At 38.1% G+C, this 22,220-nt stretch overlaps 1 long non-coding RNA gene and 1 other non-coding gene across 2 annotated transcripts; both read right to left on the bottom strand.

The window, feature by feature from the left end:
- Window positions 1-14,534: 14,534 nt before the first annotated feature.
- On the bottom strand, window positions 14,535-16,093 carry LOC110894468. The gene is made up of 2 exons (XR_002566340.1): window positions 15,340-16,093; window positions 14,535-14,933 (listed from the first exon to the last, which is right to left on the bottom strand). It is a non-coding gene; the product is annotated as an uncharacterized LOC110894468 (long non-coding RNA).
- Window positions 16,094-21,611: 5,518 nt separating this feature from the next.
- On the bottom strand, window positions 21,612-21,718 carry LOC118490870. The gene has a single exon (XR_004890095.1). It is a non-coding gene; the product is annotated as a small nucleolar RNA R71 (small nucleolar RNA).
- Between the last annotated feature and the right edge of the window lie 502 nt (window positions 21,719-22,220).

Raw genomic sequence — 22,220 nt, 5'->3', positions numbered from 1 at the left:
CAACAACAACAACAACAGCAACAACAACAGCCTCACCAGCCGCAACAAGCAGCCCGCGAAAGGACCTTTAATATCAATGTCCGCCAGGCTTAGACTGACAACAATGTTGTCAATGGTACGTTCCTTGTTAATGGTATTTATGCTTCGTGTTTATTTGATACTGGAGCCGATAACTGTTTTGTGTCGTTTGAATTCGAAAAGCTCCTAAAACGTAAACGTGCTAATCTCCCAACGACGTTCGACGTAGAAATTACCACCGGAAGAACCGTCACCGTCAGTTCCGTTCTTCGTAACTGTACCCTTGAACTCAACAATCACGTTTCCCCGATCGATCTCATTCCTATGCAACTTGGTAGTTTCAATATCATAGTAGGCATGGATTTTCTTTGTGAAAATCATGCCGAAGTTGTTTGTTTCAAAAAGATGATTCGTTTCTCTCTTGCAAATGGTGATCAACTGTGTGTTTATGGTGAAGTATCCTCGAGAGAACTGAAACATATGTCATGCATTCAAGAAAGCAAGTATCTCCGCAAGGAATACTTGGCTTTCTTAGCTCACATTGTAGTAGCGGAGAAGGAAAAGAAGCCGATGGAAAAGGTACTTGTGGTTCGTGATTTTCCTAATGTCTTTCCTGACGATTTACCTGGTCCACCCCCGACTCGTGATATTGACTTTCGTATCGACCTTATTCCTGGAGCTAACCCTGTCGCTAAAGCCCCTTATCGCCTTGCACCGTCCGAAATGCGTGAACTTTCTAGTCAACTCTAGGAATTACTTAATAAAGGCTACATACGCCCTAGCACATCGCCATGAGGCGCACCTCTCCTTTTCGTGAAAAAGAAGGATGGATCGTTCTGATGTGCGTCGATTTTAGGGAACTCAACAAGCTTACTATCAAGAATCGCTACCCTCTACCCCGAATCGACGACTTAGTTGATCAACTGCAAGGCGCTACGTGTTTCTCTAAAATCGATCTACGTTCTGGTTATCATCAACTGCGAATTCAGGAGCAAGATATCCCTAAAACCTATTTTCGTACCCGTTATGGCCATTACGAATTTGTCGTCATGCCTTTTGGTCTCACAAACGCACCGGCGGTCTTCATGGATTTGATGAACCGTGTGTGTAAACCCTTCCTTGATCGCTTCGTTATCGTGTTTATCGATGATATTATTATCTATTCGAAGCCGAGAGTCGAACATGCGCAACATCTTCGTTTAGTTCTCGAGTGTGAATTTTGGCTTGAGAAGGTTCAATTCCTCAGTCACATCGTCAATAGTCAAGGTATTCACGTCGATCCCGCGAAGATTGAAGCAGGTAAGAGTTGGATTACACCAAAAACCTCGTCTGAAGTTCGTTCTTTTCTCGGATTGGCAGGTTATTACCGTCGATTTATCACTGATTTCAATAAAATCGCCGTTCCTCCCACCTCCTTAACACATAAATACAAGCCTTTTGTTTGGGGAACCGAACAAGAGGATGCCTTTCAAACTCTCAAGTGTATGCTTTGCAACGCTCCCGTACTCGCGCTACCCGATGGAAACGACGACTTTGTTGCTTATTACGATGCCTCTAACCTAGGTCTTGGTTGTGTTCTTATGTAACGAGACAAGGTTATCGCGTATGCGTCTCACCAACTCAAGGTCCATGAGAAGAACTACACAACCCATGATCTCGAACTCGGTGCAGTTGTTTTTACGTTAAAGATTTGGCGACGCTACCTTTATGGTACTAAGTGTACGATTTTCACCGACCATAAGAGCCTACAACACATCTTGAACCAGAAGGAGCTAAACATGCGCCAACGCATATGGGTTGAACTTTTCAACGACTACAATTGTGAGATTCGCTACAACCCAGGCAAAGCAAACGTTGTCGCCGACGCTCTTAGCCGACGAAGCTATCTACATAGTGTTCGTAACGTTCAAGCCCAACACGAACTCGAAGCCCTCATTCGCGACGCTCAACACACTTGTTTTCTCGAGAACACCTTGAAGGAAGAAAGAATACTTGGAACCGAAAATCAACTAGTGAATAAACCGAATGGTATCTTTCAGTATCTCGACCGCATTTGGATTCCTAGTCGCACTAATCTCCGAGAGATTTTGCTGACTGAAGCCCACAAGTCTCGATATTCCATTCATCCAGGTGCCAACAAAATGTACTAGGACCTTCGTGCCAGGTATTGGTGGCCAGGAATGAAGAAGGATATCGCTCTCTATGTTTCAAAATGCCTAACTTGCTCGAAAGTTAAGGTCGAACACTAACGACCCTCTGGCTTACTCGAACAACCCGAGATCCCGATGTGGAAATGGTAGAGTATAGCTATGGATTTCATTACAAAACTCACTCGTACGCCATCAGGTCACGATAGCATTTGGGTTATCGTTGATCGTCTTACGAAATCCGCTCACTTTCTGCAGATATGAGAAGTCTATAAGGTAGAACGATTAGCACGGATCTATACCGACGAAGTCATTTGTTGACATGGGACACTTCGTGACATCATCTCTGACCGCGATGGTCGATTTACTTCGCGTCTCTGGGAGACATTCCAATCCGCTCTCGGTACGACTCTTAACCTCAGTACCGCATTCCACCCCCAAACCGACGGTTAGACTGAGCGCACGATCCGCACCCTTGAGTGTCCTCATTTTTGTATATATTTATTTTGAAAAAAAAACTTTAAAAATACAAAAATGGTCAATTGGGTTCTTTAGAAAGCATCAGATTTGATCAAAACCGACAAGACAAATCGATTTTTGAAAAAGATAACTGAAAGCGTGACAAACAAAAAGAAAGACTAGCATATTTATCTTTACATTTATACCCATTCCTTTCATGAGCATATTTTTTAGCCTTTTATTGCTTTCTTGACATGCTTATTGTTTTTTTCGGAATATGAGTGAGCCGGATGTTTTATGCAATTTAGAACTTGTCACTAGTATACTTTTCGAGATCATGAATATGTGAAAATGGCATGAATATGATAGAGGCAATTAGGATACCCTTCTTGTGTTAGCCTTTTTCTTTGTTTATATCTCGCACCCAACATTATCCATTAGTTCGCCATGTTGAGCCTATTTTCCGTGTTTTTCCAATTATACCCAACTATTTAGCCTACTTAACCAAATTTAGCCTTTTAATTTTTAAACCTTTGTGTTAAAACTCGGCCAAAGTTATTATCCAACTAGCTTGTTTGTAATTATTTCCTTGTAAAAAAACAGAAAATAGAGATCGAAAAATAGAATAAAGACGATCAAATTAGAGCAATTTTAAGCGCTAAATAGTACAAGATATGTTGTATAGCTCGAAAAGGGTAAAATCGTCTTTAAGCGTTATTTATGTATAGTTGTTGATTCATTTACGCTAGTTACAAATAACCGCCGAGTTTTAACCGTTTAGCCACTTTAAAATATCCATTCCATACCCTAAAACCTTAGCCTATCATTACAACCCATCAAAGACCTCTTGATTTATGTTTTTCACATATTAATTGGTGGAGATTAGATCTTTTGACATGCTTATATTATTGCATGATTCATTGACTAGGCATCGAGTGTTTTACATACACATTATATGTATGATTCAGAAATATAACCGAGTGTGTGTGAACATTGTGAGAAATGTAAAGATTTACATGCTAAGTCAATCAAATGTTAAGTCATTGCTTATTTGTTTATCTTTTCACATATTAACATATGCTTGTTCAATTTTAAATCTTTGATGATGACTTTTTGAAAAACCAATTCGACCACCAAACAAATTAAGTAACTTTGTAGATATTCAGATTTGATTCCTTGTTTTTACTTTAAGTTTGCTTGAGGACAAGCAAAGTTCAAGTGTGGGGATGTTTGATATACGTTAAATTATACATGTTTTTATACCCCAAAACACTTCTGTTTTAAGCATTTTTGACCAAAACCGCGATGTTTAGGTACGAAATCTGGTACTTTTATATTTTCAGGTCTTAAACGAAGAACAAAAGACAAATCTGATGAAAATGGGCAAATTCTAATGCGTTTCTGATAAAACGGACAAAATTGTGATGACTGCCAGGTGTGGCACTACCGTGCCATCTGACCGCACTACCGTGCGAGACCTCCGACCTCAGAAGCACTGCCAGTGCGACTCATGGTGCCGCTGATTACTCGAACTGCACGGTCGTGCGAGCCAACCGCACTCCCGTGCGAGCCAACCGCACCCCCGTGCACCACCTGGACCATACTTTCTGATCATGATTCTGATGACCTCGCACTACCGTGCGACCAGTCGCATGACCGTGCCGATCTGGGGACCTAGAGAAGTTGTCCACTAGTCCACTTGGCTAACCCGGGATCGCAGAAAATGACGTCACCCGACAAGGCCTGACCGTACGGCCGTGCCAAACTGAAAATTGCCTATAAATAGCAGCATTCGCTACTGATCAAAATGTTGGGTTTTTCTCCATGTTTCTAGGCGATTTCTGGGTTCCAAAGCAGTCCTGATCAGACCACTTTGAAGCTTCAAGACCGAATGGAAGCATAACCGATCCAACCCATCAATTCCTTGCTTGTTTATGGTTCGATTCCTTGTTCTTGAATATGTATTCTGATCATTTTGCAAGTTATGAGCTGATGTTAGTTTATGTTTAATGTAGTTTATGTAATAATAGTTATAAACTTGTTTCTTGAATATTCGTTACATTGTAATCTTATTTGTATGAAGCTTTAGAACTTTTTCATGTTTGAATCTTCATGATTATATAACGAATGTTTCATTGATGTTGAGTTCCTGATTATGTTTGATTGTCTTGAATAATGAATTTGTGGTTAGTGGGATGGTAACTATTTCTTGATTAATCACTTGTTTGTAGACTTTGTTTACACCATGAAACCAGACCAGGGTATTGGTTTTATACAAGATATATCTTATTTTGATTAGGAATACTTTCTTGCACGTAAGGGTTCTAATGAATTATATGGTGTTGATTGCATGTTCTTAGATGCGGTTTATGATCATTGTTTAGTAGTTTTGGTCTGAAATTGCTGACATGGTAGATTTGTGTTTAAGACATGTAAAGGTGAAATTGTTCGTTATATGCTCTACATAATTGCTTATCCTCGTGGCTGTATTGTGACCACCGGTATTGCTTTCTTTGATAAGTGAGGTTAAGAATCAAGACCCGATAAATAACCTATCTTTAAAGGTTCGCATGAATAAATATCAATAGCTCGCTAATGAATGATTTTAGGTGGTTAATGTGTGACCATCTTAACTTTCCGAAGAATCATAATGCTAGAAATCCAAACCCGGTAACTAGCTGTCTTGAAATTTGAAAATTGATTAAGTGCTTTTGTGACATATCTGATAGATAACATGTTTAGGTTGTTTGTGAAACAAGATAATAGTATATTTATGTTTTAGATGTAATTTAGATAACTTAAGTTAAACAACCATTCACTTTTCCTTATATCTGGTAAAACAATGAAAAAGATTTAGTACATTATAATGCCCGTGTTCCATTTCTGGCTCTTACTAATACTTTGCTGCATATATGACGGGATACACTTGTCCTTTGTTGTATGTGTTTTAATGTTAAGGTATAAACCATTTTTATAAATATAAAACGCATTTTGCTGGGCGCGTGAAGATACTGTAAATAGATGTATATAACCGCCCACGTCAGGGGTGATCCGATTCGGCAAGAAAGGAAAGCTAGCGCCACGATACGTGGGTCCCTTTAAGATTCTGGAAATAATTGGCAAAGTGGCCTATCGACTCGAATTACTGGAAGAACTCAGCAACGTACATCCGACTTTCCACGTCTTGAACCTCAAAAAGTGCCTAGCTGAAGAAAATCTTCACGTACCTCAAGAAGATTTGCAAGTTAACGAAACCATACACTTTATAGAAAAGCCAGTAAAAATCATGGACCGAGAGACCAAGAAACTTCGACACTCTCGCACTCCTATAGTGAAGGTTCACTGGGAAGGCAAACGTGGCGCCGAGTTCACTTGGGAACTCGAAAGTGATATGAAAGCTAAATATCCACAACTCTTTGTTACGCCTGCTTCTTAATTTCGGGACGAAATTCCTAAAGTAGGGGAGGCTGTAACAACCCGAATTTTCGAACCGTTACTTATCGATGTCTTTTCTTCATAAATGCTTGTACTCTGGGATTCGAATTACGCGAAAGGGTTAAACTAATGTTTTTAACGCATATTACAACGCTATTTCAAAACGTAGTTATCGCATTTAATGCTATTTATTACGCTTACTATTTAAACGCATTTTATCGCATGTTACATCGTTTGTTTAGACTAAATGCTATCGCAAAGCAAACTCAACACAAACTCGAAACGCGGATTTACTTTTGTGTATTTTGGTTCTTATGTGTGTTATTTGTGTGATTATTTGTGGAATTGTTATGTGGTATTCAACGCAACGCTTATACGCTCAAACGCTCACTCGTAACTCGATTAAACGCAACACAACGCTTAATAAACGAAACAAAAGTTGGAAAACCAACAAACACAACCAGGCTGTTCGAATGGATATCCAATCGAATGGACCTCCGTCCGGATGACCATCCGCTCGGATGACCATCCGCTCGGATGACCATCCGATCGGATCATCCGAGCTGATGGCCATTCGACCGGACGCCATCCGACACTTCGCATCTCGCACCACCGACTTAACTCTCCACTCTGCCTCTATAAATACCGCTGTACACCCTCCTTTCTCTGATTTGACACCTTCATCCGCTCAGCCGCCCTTAGTCACTCTCAATCGCTATTCAAGGCTACTTCGTAAGCAATTCTTCTCAAATCTTGTACAACCTTCATCTCTAATCACTTCTACATCATCTTCTCCATCAAAATCACACACAAACACTTGCTTTTCTTCTGAAACCACTGATTTGGACCTCTAGAAGGTGGTTTCCACCTATTTTGCTTTGGCAAACGGTTAAGGAACACCATTTGATCGAGATTGGTTCCAGATCTGAAGGATTTCCACACTTTTCAACTAAGTTTTGAAAGATTTCAACACTTTTCCATCTATTTTCTACTTTTCTACTCAAAACCGATGGGATCTGGACTCATTCAGATTCTCTACTCGTTCCTTAGTCGAGAGCCGACTTGAAAATGGATTTCCACCGGAGAGATGACCGATTAACGGGTCAAACATGAAATTTCACCAAGAACAGCCCGTCTGTCCGAAGGGGTGATACCCATTCGACCGAATGAACTGGAACTGGTATATTCCCGTTGTTTGGCAGGTCGTCATGCCGTATCCGTTAAACTTTAAATTTTTATTGGAAAACTTGTAAAAATTTCAAATAACAGAACATCCGATCGGATGACCATCCGACCGGTTGACCATACGACAAAGTGATCTGACCCTTCTACTATTCCTTGTTTTAAACGCTTTTGACTAAACTTCGAACTTTAACGATTTTACAAACAAACACATCTCATTCGAATGGCCATCCATTCGAATGGTCATCCGCTCGGATGACCATCCATCCGGTTGACCATCCGCTCGGATAGGTTATACCCATTCGCTCGGATCACCATTCGAACCCCTCTACCATCCGACATTCTGTTTACGCACCGTTCAAAACTCTGCTCAACGACTTATGCTTCTGTACACAGGCTAACTCAACACGCTCCCTTCAATCCAATACAGACTGTGTTTACTAGCTAAACACGCACTGTGAGTATACTCGAACCCATTTTCTTTTAACGCACTTTTGGGTGTTACATACGTTCTATATCAAAACACAACACACAACGCAAACACTTTATAACGCTACGCTATACGTGATCTATGAATGCTTGTACTATGCTTATATAGTGTTACACTATACCGCCTCTAGCAACGATAGTACTATAGACTCAGCACCTGTTGTTGACAGGGGTTGCTAGGGATCACATCACTTTACTTCACGTGTTCGTTGAACATGTGTCGCGCATACTCTACAACGCAGTCTCGTGGTTAAGTTGTAATCATTGTTTGATAGTTACATGCTTCGCCCGTTACGTGATACATGTTGGTTATGCGTAAACGCCTTTTATACTATATGTTATGCAAACTTGTGTACTCACTTTTACATTTTATGTATTGACTTTATTTTAATGTATGTGACAGGTTGATTTGGATGCTATGCTGAAACAAGTTAGGAAGTCTAGAAACCCACCGAATAAAAATCTGAGTTGTCGAAATAGTATATGTTTTTGAGACTGATATCTGTAATGACTGTTTATGCCTTATCTGTTAGTAGTATGGGATATTAACATTAAAGATATTATCATTTAATAATTGTTGTGGATTCTCTTGAATAATCTGTTTCGCTAAGTGCCACGCCCCGATGATTCCGCCATCGGTTGGGGTGTGACACGGGAGCCATCCAATACTCTAAGCCCAGGTTAATATAACATGCAAATGACAAAGCAAACTAAGTTAGAACATATTATTAAGTCTAAGGAATTGAGAATTATAAACTCTTATATTATTTTAACAGAATGCATCGTTAGCATTTCATGTTTTGTTTGGTTACCATGTAGGAATTGAACGATTCATTACTTTGTGTTATTTGTTAGGTGGCGACGGTGGTGAGTTGTGGTGTTGTTAATAAACTACCTTATTTAGAACTTACTTCAAGGTTGCATGTTATATTGTTGTTACTTGTAAATTGTGCTTCTGTTTTGGTAATTTATATAGCATTTGCAGTCAACAGCCTACACCCCCTGCATTCATTAATTTATTTGCAAGTTGATGTCCTTTTACTTCTAAAATTGTTATTAAATATAGCTGCAGTCAACCAAGTTAGTCAAACTATAAGGGTTACTTAGGATGGAAGGAGTGGTCACCATTTGGGGAGTGGTAAAGTTATTCCCTAGCCAATAACGTCATGCCATGTCAAGTCCCCACTCCACTCCCCATTTGGCATTCAATCACTAGCAATGGTCAAACACATGGGTAATCTATTTCTTTTTTTAATATATATTTTTTATTTCTAGAAATTATGCATTAATAAATAAAACATATTTTAAACAAAATAAAAGTACATTTAATTAAAAAATACATTACATAAAATTAAAATAAATAAAATGACATTAAAATATAAAAAGAAATTTAAAAAAAAAAACTAATTTAACTATTCGTCGTCGGAATCCGCCAAAAGGTGGGGTAAATCTTGTTCTCCACGATGCTCCACAAGATCATATTTTAGTCAATAATGTGTATCTTTATCAATGAGCTCGTTATAAATAGTGTCATCGAAAACGGGCTCGACTAGAGGATCCCGAATATGTACCGGTGCAATCACGTTTCCGTCGTCTTTTAGAATCATGTTATGCATAATAATGCACGCATATAAGACATTCCTAATTTTTTTACACTCATAGCAAGCATCGGTCGATCAAGTACACCGCATTTTGCCTTTAAAACACCCAAAGCTCGTTCCACGTCTTTTCTTGTCGCCTCGTGTTGCCTCTTGAACTTCTTTTCTTTCACAATGTGAGGATACGGAAATGATTTCACAAACATGGACCAAGTAGGGTAGATTCCATCGGTAAGATAGTATCCACGCTTGTACAAGTGGTTGTTTACTTAAAATGGGCCTTTTGGTGCAGTTCCATTTCGTTGAGTAAAAAATAATGAAGATTGTTGGAGCACGTTGATGTCATTTTGTGAACCTGGTGGACCACAAAAAGCATGCCAAATCCACAAATCTTGAGAGGCCACCACTTCAAGCACAACTGTTGGGTACCTTTGATCCCCCTCATATATTGTCCCCGCAAGTCGGTTGGACACATTCTCCAAACAAAATGTGTACAATCAAGACTACCCAACATCCCAGGAAGGTGATGTATATTCTTATGAGCTTGATACAATAGTGCAACGTCGTGGCTAGTAGGTCTACGTAAGAACTCGGAAGCGTATAAATTACATACCATTTTGCAAAAATTATCTAGACAATCATGGGAAGTCCTTTCGGCCATATTTAAATACTCATCGTTCTCGTCTGGAGGGTTACTGGTTGCAAGTTGCTTAATCACTGACGTAACTTTTTGCATCGGTGTAAAACTCTTCTTCATTCTCGCATCCACGGTCTCTTGAAACCACGAGTTATTCGCTTGCACTTCACTAAAAATTAAAAAAAAAAAAAAAAAAAAAAAAAAAAAAAAAAAAACCTTTTTGACATACGAAACCTATGAAGAAAAACCTCTTCGTTGAATTTGGGCTCCTCGACAAAATAATCTCTCATATGGGTTTCGTGCCCTTTTTCTCAATCTCGAGGGACAGATTTCCTTTTTCTAGAAGTACCCGTGTCTTCCAGTGCGACGGCTTCCTTAATAAGATTTTGGAAAAAAAATTAAACTACTATCGCTTGAGGGAGAATCATCGTCTTCACTAATATCAAATGGAATGAATAACGGTGGTATGTCATCCGCCATTATTTAGAAAATAGGGTTAAATATTTTGAATGTAAAAGAAAGGATTTTTAGGTTGAATAGAAGTGAAAAATGGTGTTGGATTGAGAAGAGAATGGTGAAAATGGTGTTGAATGGTGTGGTTTATAAAGAAAAGTTGTAATTTTTTTTATAAATCGGCTAGTGTCAACGGCTAGTTCACTCAAACAATCACTCAAACAATCGGTGAGTAGTCACCGCTGAAGCCTCTCACCGATCACCAAACCAGGGCCGGCACAACATCACCACGCGGTAAACTCCCCTCCCGATTGAGTTACCGAGACCACTCCCTCCACCCGTAGCTAGTTTAGCTAGTTTGGAGGACTAAAAGGGGTTACTTTTGTAGCTTTGCTGCTTAGTTAGTTAAACCATTTCTTTGGTTGTTAAATTAGGAGAGATTAGTATAAAAGAACAGGAGCGTAGTCGATTAAGAAAAAACTGACAGTTCATTTTCTATTTTTCAATTTCTTTTTGTAGTTGTTGAGATCGAATCAATATAAGTTCAATCGTTGGTGTTGGCTTCTTTGTTTTCTTCTTGGTTTCATATTCTTTTGTCTTGATTTTCTACAATAAAAAAATAAATGGTAGGCTTGTAAATATGTAGTTCCTTTTTCTCAACAGTGGAGTGGGTATTCTTTTTGTTAACAAATGTTTATGCAAAGTGCATTAACTTCCACATTATCTATACCCTAATCCATATGAATAAAGGAAATTCCCTTAAGTTATTTTCTTCTATCTGCACATGCACTTATGTTTTTTGGTTAAGCATCTTATCACCTTCCTTGACTTTATTTCAGGATGGTGACGGTCTTATACACCTGTATCAAAAATTCATTATTGACTTTGAGACTAAGATCAATCTTCTCAAGGTTGCTCATTTTGCTATTCTAGTCTCTCGCCAGTATCCAATGAATGAGGCGTCTATCTCCTATCTTGAAGGAGTTATTCAAAGGGTCCGAGCTACAAAAGTGAAGTGTATGGTTGAGCCAATCTTGTATATGAAGATGGAGATAGTCATCTTACATTTGTCCAAAGGAGGGGATTAAAAGAAATGCAAAAAGCTTCTAGAATATGGGAAGAGCACGCTTGATAGAATGGCTAATATAGACCCATCTGTATGTACCCAGTTTTATTGGGCATCAGTGCTTTATCATAAATACCAAAAGGAGTATTTTGAGTGTTATATGAATGTTATGCTTTTCTTAGCATACGCCTCAGAGGAATCCATGTCACACTCATTTAAGTTGGTATGTTCTTAGAGTTTCATCTAATATAAACCTCATTAATTAGGATTCGATTCTTACTTGCCTATTTCACTGTTTTATGCCGTGAATTTTTAGGATCTTGCTTATTGTGTATCTGTATTTGCTTTGTTAGGAGAAAACATTGACAACTTTGGAGAACTGCTTGCGCATCCAATTGTGGGTCACTGTTCTCTCGTTCTGTGTAGTGTGTCCTACAACATTTTATTCATTTCCATTGTAGTAAAATAATACGGAATGTGGTTAGGACACGGACCCTTGTAGAATTTTTAATTTTAGATGTATTGTCATTCAGCCTTTATTCATCGGCTTAGACATGAAGGAGGTATTTTAGAGCTTAACACTCAATAACAGTAGGCAAATAAAGGAGACAGAGTTGATTTCAACAGCTTGTCACTATCCGAGTATCCAGTTAAGACCACACCCAGATTGTTGTTTGCACGCTTGAACCATAGACCAAATTTTAGTGTTCCAGATACCAAATGTAACTTGGATGGATTTTGCATAAATATTGAGACTAGGCTTACAACGTGAGGAATATCGGGTCTAGAATGAGTAAGATATATGAGGCTTCACACACTTCTGCCTTAGATGCATCCAATGGAAACATGTTGTTACTAGAGAGTAACACTTTCATAAGAGTTACACCATTATGTGTGAATTTGTCATCTTCAAAATGAAGTGCATATCCCTTCTTCATAACTTGAACAACAATTAGAAGATTACACTCCAGGTTAGGGGCATAATACACATCATCCTAGAGCTTGTGGCCTCCCTTTACAGTATCTATCTTTACTGTATGTCTGCCTCCAACAGCCAACTTCTTTTTATCACCCAATTGTACATTAATGTGTATGTTTCATCTGACCCATATCCACTCCAAGATCCATCTGAGTTTGAATTACCTTTGACAACTATAATAACAGTGTCTGAACTTCTATAGATAAAAGGTCTGCAAGGGACGGAGCTTGATTGGTTTTACGAATTTCTCAAAGTATTCAACTCATGAAATCTGTTGGAGTATGTAAAAATGCAGCATCGTCACGCCGTTCCTATATTCACCCACCCGGATTGCGGGATTACCGGATAAGCGAAAAGTTCCGGATTATCTGCATGATGGAAGTTATCCACTGGTTTTAATTTCTCTGTCAAAGTATACATCTTTTGACTGCAGAATTTGTTTATAATACATTTTTTGTGCTTATAGTCGACTATTAGAAGACTGAATCTTTCCACTGAGGGTCATGACTAAGTGCACTGGACTTTCACATGAAAATATAGAATGCATTCTGATGAAGTGCTTATCTGTAAGCATAACTGTTGTTAGTTGATGAAATATTAATATATGTATGTTGATTATCGAGGTCAGTTGGTGAAATTGTTGTTGCAGATACATCTTTTCGAGGGGAAAATTGATCAGGTTGATAGAACCATTTACGTGTCGTCGGTGCAACCTAGAGTTCTAGGGATAAATCAGATCCAATCTTTGCGAGATCAGCTCGACAAATAGATTGAGAAGGTACACACTGCTTTGGTATTTGTTGACGCAGAGACACTAGATTTAGTCGCATCCTGTTTTCTTTAAACTCTACAACTCTTGTTTTCTAGCGCTTTCTTGAAAGCCCATATTGTGAGGAGGTTATTTGGGTGAACTTATGTAAAACACGTATGCTTTTATCCTTCAACTATTTGAATTTGGCAAAATCCCAGCCAGAAGCACAAGTATTTAAAAAGCCCAATACTCTAAGCTTCAAAACACAAAAAAAAACAATATGTCAACTTTAATTAAAATGAACATCAAAAAATTCAAGAACTATTAACTGACCAGATCATAGCAGCAGACAGAAGAACGAGTTTTAAACCAACAATAACATAATTAAAACGACTCCATCGTCGAAACCTAGCCATGTTTCCTTAAACTTTTGACTCAAAAGCACATATCTTGCCAGCATAAGTGTTGAGATACAAAACGTAACCGAAACAGCCAAAGGGGAGCCGATGTAACCCAGAGACGTGTGATAGACGAGTACATAATTAAAGGCGAGATGTACAATGAAGGGGACTAACGAACACCATATTAATGGGTTTACGATCGATTGTGTTTGGAGAAATCTCAATATGTTGTGCCTAAACCCGAATGCAAATAGTCTGGGGATAAGATATTTGATGTAGAGAGCAGCCATTTTCGCGATTTCAGGATCTTGGTGAAGTAAAATGAGGATGGGTTCGGTGAAATACCAAACAACTGAGATGAGGATGGAGAAGAAGATGGAAATCCAACAATATGCTTGAAGATATAATTCTAACATTCTGTGAACTTTTGCTCCAAATCCGTATACTATTGGATAAACATTTTATAGTATGAAATAAGTGGTCTTAATTTTAGTTTCACTAGTAACTAATGGTGTATAATCATCATTTGAAAATTTATTTTTTCAAACTATAAGACATCTTCGGCTATGACCAATTGATAATCGATCTCCCATCGACTCTAGATGCCAAAATTCATTTGACGCCTTCGGTTAAGAGGCTATTTTATATATGAAAAAAGAAACCTTAAAATCCGTTGATTTTTAGAGTTTTGCTTCTAGAAGGTTATACTATATATTTATGAGTAGACTTTTAATTTAGAATTATTTATGAAACAAAGAAACAGAAAAAGTTTCAACAAATCATCTTTCAAATAATATTAAACCAATTACTCATTTTAACTAGTTACTAAACACATCCATTTTAATATGGTTTGTAAGTTAGAAAATGGTATATGTTTGAAAGAAAATGAAAAAAAAAAAATTATTTTTTTGATAAGTTATTTGTTTAAAGACCCATTATTATATTTTATTTCTCATTCAGCAGCACCTAAGCCCAAAATCACACCCAATCAACCGACAACAAATCAGCAATTACCGACGTAGTAACCGACCGTCTCCGCCTCCTTCTTCGCCTCTGATACGTACTCCACTGCCTCCTACTCTTCTTCCCGCTTGGACAAATCAAAGCAGCCTGTTTCGATTCCTTCAACCCTACACAAACTCTATCCAGAGTCAGCCGGCTTCAGTACAAACCACATTGTCTCAGGCAGATCTCGTTTGCCCGGCGTGCAAGTCAATAATATTTGCTTGGTAACACAGGGTATTAAGCATAGGTACTGCAACAAATAGCGTATTGGCAGTCCTAGTCTCATGACCTTTTGTAAAAATATGTCCTATACCTGTCGGATATTAGATATACATGTTAGTATGTAAAAACTTTACCCGATTGGATTTCCATTTATATCTCTTACTATTTTTTTACATCTTAATAATTTTATTATACAAGAAAAAATGTGAATATATATAAAAACTAAAATTTATTGAATTAGTATACTACGCTTATTACCCAAAAACTAAAAATGATTATTTAACTCATAACAAAACATGTGTGTGTTATGTAGGCGAACCGGGTATCATCTATTCTATCCCTCGGGTATCATCTATTCTATCCCTCTCATGCCCACAACATTTTTATAAACCAATCTCAAACCCTAATACTTATCCCATTACCCGTCCTGAATATTCCAGGTTTGTATGTACGTTTCGAGTTCATTTGCTATATATAATAATATTGTTTGAACTTACCTTGAAAAGATCAAAACAAGTTTGAATCCAGTTTCACGATTTGGTTTAAAGACGTGACTCGAATTCAAATGTTGGTATTCGAAACGAATGAAATTCTAGAATTTTCGAAACAGCGTTGATGACCTGGTGTCGTAGGGGTTTAGAAGTTGACATCTTAAAAGGGAACGTTGGATGACATGTAAAGTGCTTGCAATTCTTGACCTTCAAGAAGGGCTCCACTTTATCTCCATAAACTTCGCTATTAGACCCAACTCCCAACCCTAGAGGTGTTCGCAGTCTGGATTTAGGTGAATTCTTTAACTAGATTATTTTTTATTATAAAAAAATTAAAACGAAACCGTTGAATCTTAAACCAAACCAACCCAAAGTGTTACTAACGGTTTGATTCTGATTTGATTTCAGGGTTTATCCTTTGGCCTTTATATCAAATGCATTAACATATGAAGTAAAAAGTGTATCCAACAAAATAAATAAGCTAATCATATTCCAATTTACGGCTTTTTTATGTTAGAATGCTAAAAAAATTCTTAAGAAAATAGACAAGGGAAGCACCACACCTACACTACATGTCATCAATCTTTATTTGACTCGTTTACGATATAAATCGCAAACCATACCGTTCACTACGGTTTGAAGTTTCAAAACCGACCCACGAACATAAAAGAAAAAAAACCGATCGTGAAACCATACCGATGATGGTTTGGTCGGCTTCGAACCGAAACAAAGCATGAACACCCCTATCCCATCCTACAAAGTTGAGAGATGGTTAGAAGTCCTAGTTGGTTACAAGGCCTTAAACACCTATTTATACTAGGGAAAGAGTTGGTCTAGAGGTTTTCTTTTCTGACAACTTCACTCTCTCCACTACTATAAGCATGGGTTCAAGAAAAAAACCAGGAAAAAATATTTATTATAACGGTTATAGTAATATGGAATATATTTATATATAGCTATAAAATCCATAAAACTAAAAGATATATAATAAGCAATAGATTAGAAATTTTTAATTAAATCTAGTAATAATACGAGGGTGAAAAAAGAATAGAAGAAAAAATAAATTAAATGATATAAATACATGTACAAACACTTTTATACATTTGATAGGTCAAGTACAGTCAAATTAACCTTCCAAATTTCTGTTGCATGCAGGCAAAGGCAATAACTGTGAAAAGAGACCTCACATGAAATTCCCCGGTGACCCACGATCCGTCGCTTTCAACCTCTTTTCCGTTCGACCACAAAATCGAGACTTAGACCATGGGGTATGGTTTGGATAGTCCCCAAAGGGACCATCCGCCACGTAGGCGCCAACTCAGCAATGGTGAAGGACCATCCCCTTGGGGACTACCGAAGGGTGTAGAAGACTACCCACATAATATAATCTCCCTATTATAATAAATCAAAGGTCTAAAATCCTATGTGTCACTCCCACAGCCCTCCTCCCTTATCTCTTTCCTACTTGTCACTCCCTCCTTCATTTTGTCCACGCGTCTTCTTCTCCTTCTTCAGGTTATTTGTTAATTTTTTTCGAATACTTGCTAAATGTCAAAGCCCATTAATGATGGCAGAGAAATCGTTCTCCCTCTTCTCTCTTCTGCAGGTCAAAGTAACCATCCAAATTCCTAATTCCCAATTCTTTCCCTTTCCTCGCCGTCTTCTTCTTCTCTCCTTCTTTCCTTCTCTGCATCCTACAGATGAATACCCTTTCGAGTTTGGATTCAAAAGTTGACAATCGAACCTACTGTCTACCTGTTGTTCAACGAAGACAGTTTTTTCAGTCCCATCTTAGCATAAAAGTCCAAGTTTATTGAAGAAACACAGATCCTACGGCTATGTTTGAATTTGTAAGTTAATCGGACGGTGTAGATCATCATTCATACGGATTGGGGTTTGAAATTGTGTTCCTCTTCTTTGCCCTCATCCTCCGATGAAGTCTTTAAAGCCAAACCATTTCTCCTTCCCTCTCCGTTGTGCATCTGCGTTGTTCTTCCGGTATTATTTTTTCTTTTGTTAAATTTTGTTTGCTTTTTAATTTTTTGTGGTTTCTGAACTGAATTTTTTGTGGTTTCTGAACTTAATTATTGTACAGGGTGTTAGTGATTGAAGAAAGGTTTGCGGTTGTTTCAAGAGATCAGGTATGTCAAATTCCCCTTTGAACTTAACTTCCGTTTTATGTTAATGTTTAGTAAACCGATTTTGCTATTAGTCCATTTTGTTAATTTTTTTATTATCACATGTGTTTTAGTGACTGATTTAGATATATTATAGTTTTCCATAGTTGTAATTCAGCTTTGAACTGAACTATTACATGTGTTTTATGGTCTGATTTTGATAAAAATGTGTTTTAGTGATAGATTTAGATACTAATTCATGTTGTGACTGCTAAAATGTGTTTTAGGGCATGTTTTAGGCACTGTTTTAGAGATTTTTATGATTTTTCCTGAATTATACACTACTTCTTGCTATATTAATGTTTAAAGATGTCTAAGTTGTAATATTTTGTGAATTATACACTACTTCTTGTTGTTTTAAGGACTGTTTTAGTGACACATTTTATGCTGTTTTATGGACTGTTTTAGATATAAATGTGTTTTAGGGACTGTTTTAAGTTTTTGAACAGATTTTGTGTGAATTATACAATACCTCTTAGGGTCTGTGTTAGTGATTTATGATGTTTTAGGGACAGATTTAGATATCAATGTGTTTTAGGGATTGTTTTAGTGTCTGATTTAGATTTTTCCATGATATACATGTTATTTAGGGACTGTTTTACAAATTTTATTAGAGTTTTGTGAATTATACTTAACTTCTTGTTGTTTTAGTTAAAAGAGTCACAATATTTTTGATGAGGACCAAAACTTGCATAAATTCTTAACTTCTTCTATGTAAATATGTTTAAGTTGTATTTTTTGTGAATTATGTTCTTAATCTGGTGATTAAAGAGATTTAGGATGTTTTAGGGACAGATTTAGATAGTTTTCCATTTTGTGACTGCTAAAATGTGTTTTAGGGCATGTTTTAGGCACTGTTTTAGAGATTTTTATGATTTTTCCTGAATTATATACTACTTCTTGCTGTTTTAGGGACACATTTATGCTGTTTTATGGACTGTTATAGATATAAATGTGTTTTAGGGACTGTTTTATGAGTTTTATGTTGTTTTAGGTCAATTTTTTTTTAAATTAAGTTTACTTATGTATAGCTATGTTGCCACGTTTAACTTTGTTATATTAATGTTTAAAGATGTCTAAGTTGTAATTTTTTGTGAATTATACACTACTTCTTGCTGTTTTAGGGACTGGTTTAGGGACGCATTTTATGCTGTTTTATGGAATGTTTTAGATTTTAGATATAAATGTGTTTTAGGGACTGTTTTAGATTTTTGAACAGATTTTGTGTGAATTATACAATACCTTTTAGGGACTGTTTTAGTGATTTATGATGTTTTAGGGACAGATTTAGATATCAATGTGTTTTAGCTACTGTTTTGGTGTCTGGTTTATATTTTTCCTGATATACATGTTATTTAGGGACTGTTTTACAAATTTTATAAGATTTTTGTGAATTATGTTCTTAATCTGGTCATTAAAGAGATTTATGATGTCTTAGGGGCAGATTTAGATAGTCTTCCACTTTGTGACTGCTAAAATGTGTTTTAGGGCATGTTTTAAGGACTGTTTTAGACTTTTGATGTGTGTAAAATGCAACATATAAAACACATCAATTAAGGCATAAAACTAACCCTTTTTAAGTACTAATGTTGGAAAAAGAGTGTTTTTGTCTTCCTTTTGTATTTTCAGGATGAAATGAGCTCAAAATCACAAAAGAAGCAAAAAGACCACTAATTCTACCATAAATACAAGAAAAGGAACAAAAGTGGACTGCCCGGACCCTCAACGGCACCTCCCAAGGCAAAAAGAAGGAAACAGAGTCTGAACACGCCCCGTGTCCAGCGAACACGGGGGCGTGCCCAGGAAGCAGCAGAAAAGACAAACCAGTAGAAGCTTCCATTGCCCACCACGGGGCCGTGTCCAGCGAGCACGGGGGCATGGTGAAAGTACAGCAGGCGCATTAATTGTAATTCGCAATTACAATTAATGAAGAGAGAGAGTGTCAGGCGGGCACGGGGCCGTGTCCAGCGGACACGGGGCCGTGTCCAGCCTTCTGTTCAGCCTATAAATAGAGGAGCTTGGATTCATTCTCTCTCATCCCTTGGCACACCACCTCTCTCACACCTCATCCACCACCCACCACCACCATAACACCATCATCCACCACCATCATCCATTGTCCATCGTAGAGTGTGTGAGTCGTCTCGGGATCCAAGATTGATCGTAAGAGTTCTTGACAATCAAGGCCATGTTTGCCTAAGTATCTTACATCACTTGGTGAAGACAAGTGTTTAGTATAATACTTTTTATTTTTAATCTTTTGCACTTTTTATTTGGTTTTGTATTAATGACTTTAATAACTAGTTACTTATGTTGAAGGTGATCTTTCCTTATCGTTTGTCCGTGGTGTCTTGGCGTTATTTTACTGTCTATATAAAATAAAAGATTTTCACCATTCATATCTCCACGGTCTATATGGAGGTATGTTGGCTACCTGGTCGGGGGTTAAGGGAACGGTTTGGTAAGGGTCTTGCCCTTGTTCAGCGTTTAGAGGTCCTGCTTGGGACCTGGGTCAAATTTAGTAGGATCTCCTTCAATGCCCATAGGTATTGGATGGCAGGGATCCAAACTCTTTGACCCCCTCATAAGTTAACTACTATTAATACTATAACCCGGCTATTTAGGACTGTATCCCTGCTGACTCAGACTACTTAGCCGAGGGTAACGTCACCGCTAGAAGCGGGGCCTACCACAATTTGCATTAATAACTTAATTCATTATCTTTCAATAATCCGACCCTTTAGGATTGTATCCTTGCTGACTCAAACTACTGGGTTGAGGGTAACGTCGCCTTCAAAAGAGGGGCCTACTACAATAACTAAGATAATCTCTTAAACAAGTGCAAAAGTGCGAAAATAATCAAAGGTTATACTAATACACGTGTCGGATCCAAGTGATTCATCTTGTCTATCTGTTTTTATTTTATTTTTATTTTCAGCATTTAGTTAGTTTTTATTTTTCTTAGTTTAAAACATTTTTCTAACCTTTTTGATTTGATTAGACGTTGAGGATAAACCCGTATTAAAAGCTCTTGTGTCCTTGGACGACCTTGGTATCTTACCAACACTATACTACGTCCACGATGGGTGCACTTGCCCATATGTGTGTTTAGTGTTAGTAAATATCGTGTTTTATAAATTTAAAACTTGGCTAAAAGTGTAAAAAGGGCTTAAATATATATCTAAAAACATATATACACTAACACGCATCAAGTTTTTGGCGCCGCTGCCGGGGACACAAGGATTTTAAGAAAGTTAGGAATCAACGGCCTAATCATATTTTTTATTTTTTTATTTTTTAGGATTTTTTTTAGATTTTTAGCTTCTGCAGAGCTCAGCACGGGGCTGTGCCTGGTCGGACACGGGCCGTGCTCAGCAAAGTTACTGGCAGTTTTTGTTTTTCAAGTTACAGAAGGCTGACCACGGGGCCGTGCCGGTGCAACACGGGGCCGTGTCCAACTTCCAGTAACTGGGATCTGGAAAACAATCACTGTATTTCCGACCACGGGGCCGTGTTCGCTCAACACGGGGCCGTGGTGAACCTTCTGACCGACATTCTTTTTTGTTTTTATTGCAGGACTTGGAACCCGACACCATCCTCACGTAGTGTATGAGCTCCAGTTCCAATAAAGACATAAAAGAACCGCTAGAAGAACCCGAACGCTTTCTCAGAAAAAGGTTAAAAGCCAAAAACCAAGAGAAGGTTTCGGGTGATCCACCCCCAATGGCGGACCAACGTACCCTTATGGATTATCTACGGCCCACCGTAGGTAATCTAGGCGCCGCTATCAATGCTCCAAATGTCGAAGCCAATAACTTCGAGCTCCGACCGCATTTGATACAAATGCTCCAAAACTCCGCAACCTTCCACGGGCTTGCGGACGAGGATCCTCATCTACATATAACTAATTTCTTAGAAATATGTGATACCTTTCGGATCAATGGAGCATCAAACGACGCCATACGCCTCCGTATGTTTCCGTTCTCACTAAAAGACCGAGCGAAAGCTTGGCTCAACACCCTCCCAGCTGGATCGGTAAACACCTGGGATGAACTAGCCCAAAAGTTTCTATATAAGTATTTCCCTCCTTCTAAAACTGCTAAATTAATGGCTGAAATTAATACATACTCACAAGAGGACGGGGAATCCTTGTATGAAACATGGGAAAGGTTCAAGGAGCTATTACGCAAGTGTCCCCATCATGGCCTCGCAATATGGCAACAAGTATCCACTTTCTACAATGGATTGTTGCCACACACTAGGCAGACACTTGATTCTAGCTCCGGGGGACTTTTAGGTAATCGACGCCCACACGAAATATATAATCAAATTGAGGAAATTGCTCAAACCAATTTTCAATGGCACACTCCCCGGGGAAATAAGTCTATCGCCCCGGGCGCCCATAAGGTCGACGAAAGCACCTCTTTACAAGCCCAAATCGAGGCCCTTTCTTCAAAAATAAAAAAACTAGAAATGACAAAAACAGTCTCGGTTATGGCTTGTGAAGGGTGTGGTGGGTCACATGAAAATTGGAGTTGCATGAAAGAAACGGACGATCAACAAGAAATGGTAAACTACATTGATAATAGACCTAGGCCGTCGGGTCCTCCAACGGGAACTTACAACCAAGGATGGCGAAACCACCCAAACCTTGGTTGGAGGGAAACCGGCAATAGTAGTAACCAACAAACCCAACGAACAAACTTTCAG

This window comes from Helianthus annuus, chromosome 3, assembly GCF_002127325.2.
Source record: "Helianthus annuus cultivar XRQ/B chromosome 3, HanXRQr2.0-SUNRISE, whole genome shotgun sequence".
NCBI lineage: Eukaryota > Viridiplantae > Streptophyta > Magnoliopsida > Asterales > Asteraceae > Helianthus > Helianthus annuus.
The sequence above is the reverse complement of the archived record's forward strand: the minus strand, read 5'-3'. Positions and strand labels throughout refer to the sequence as shown.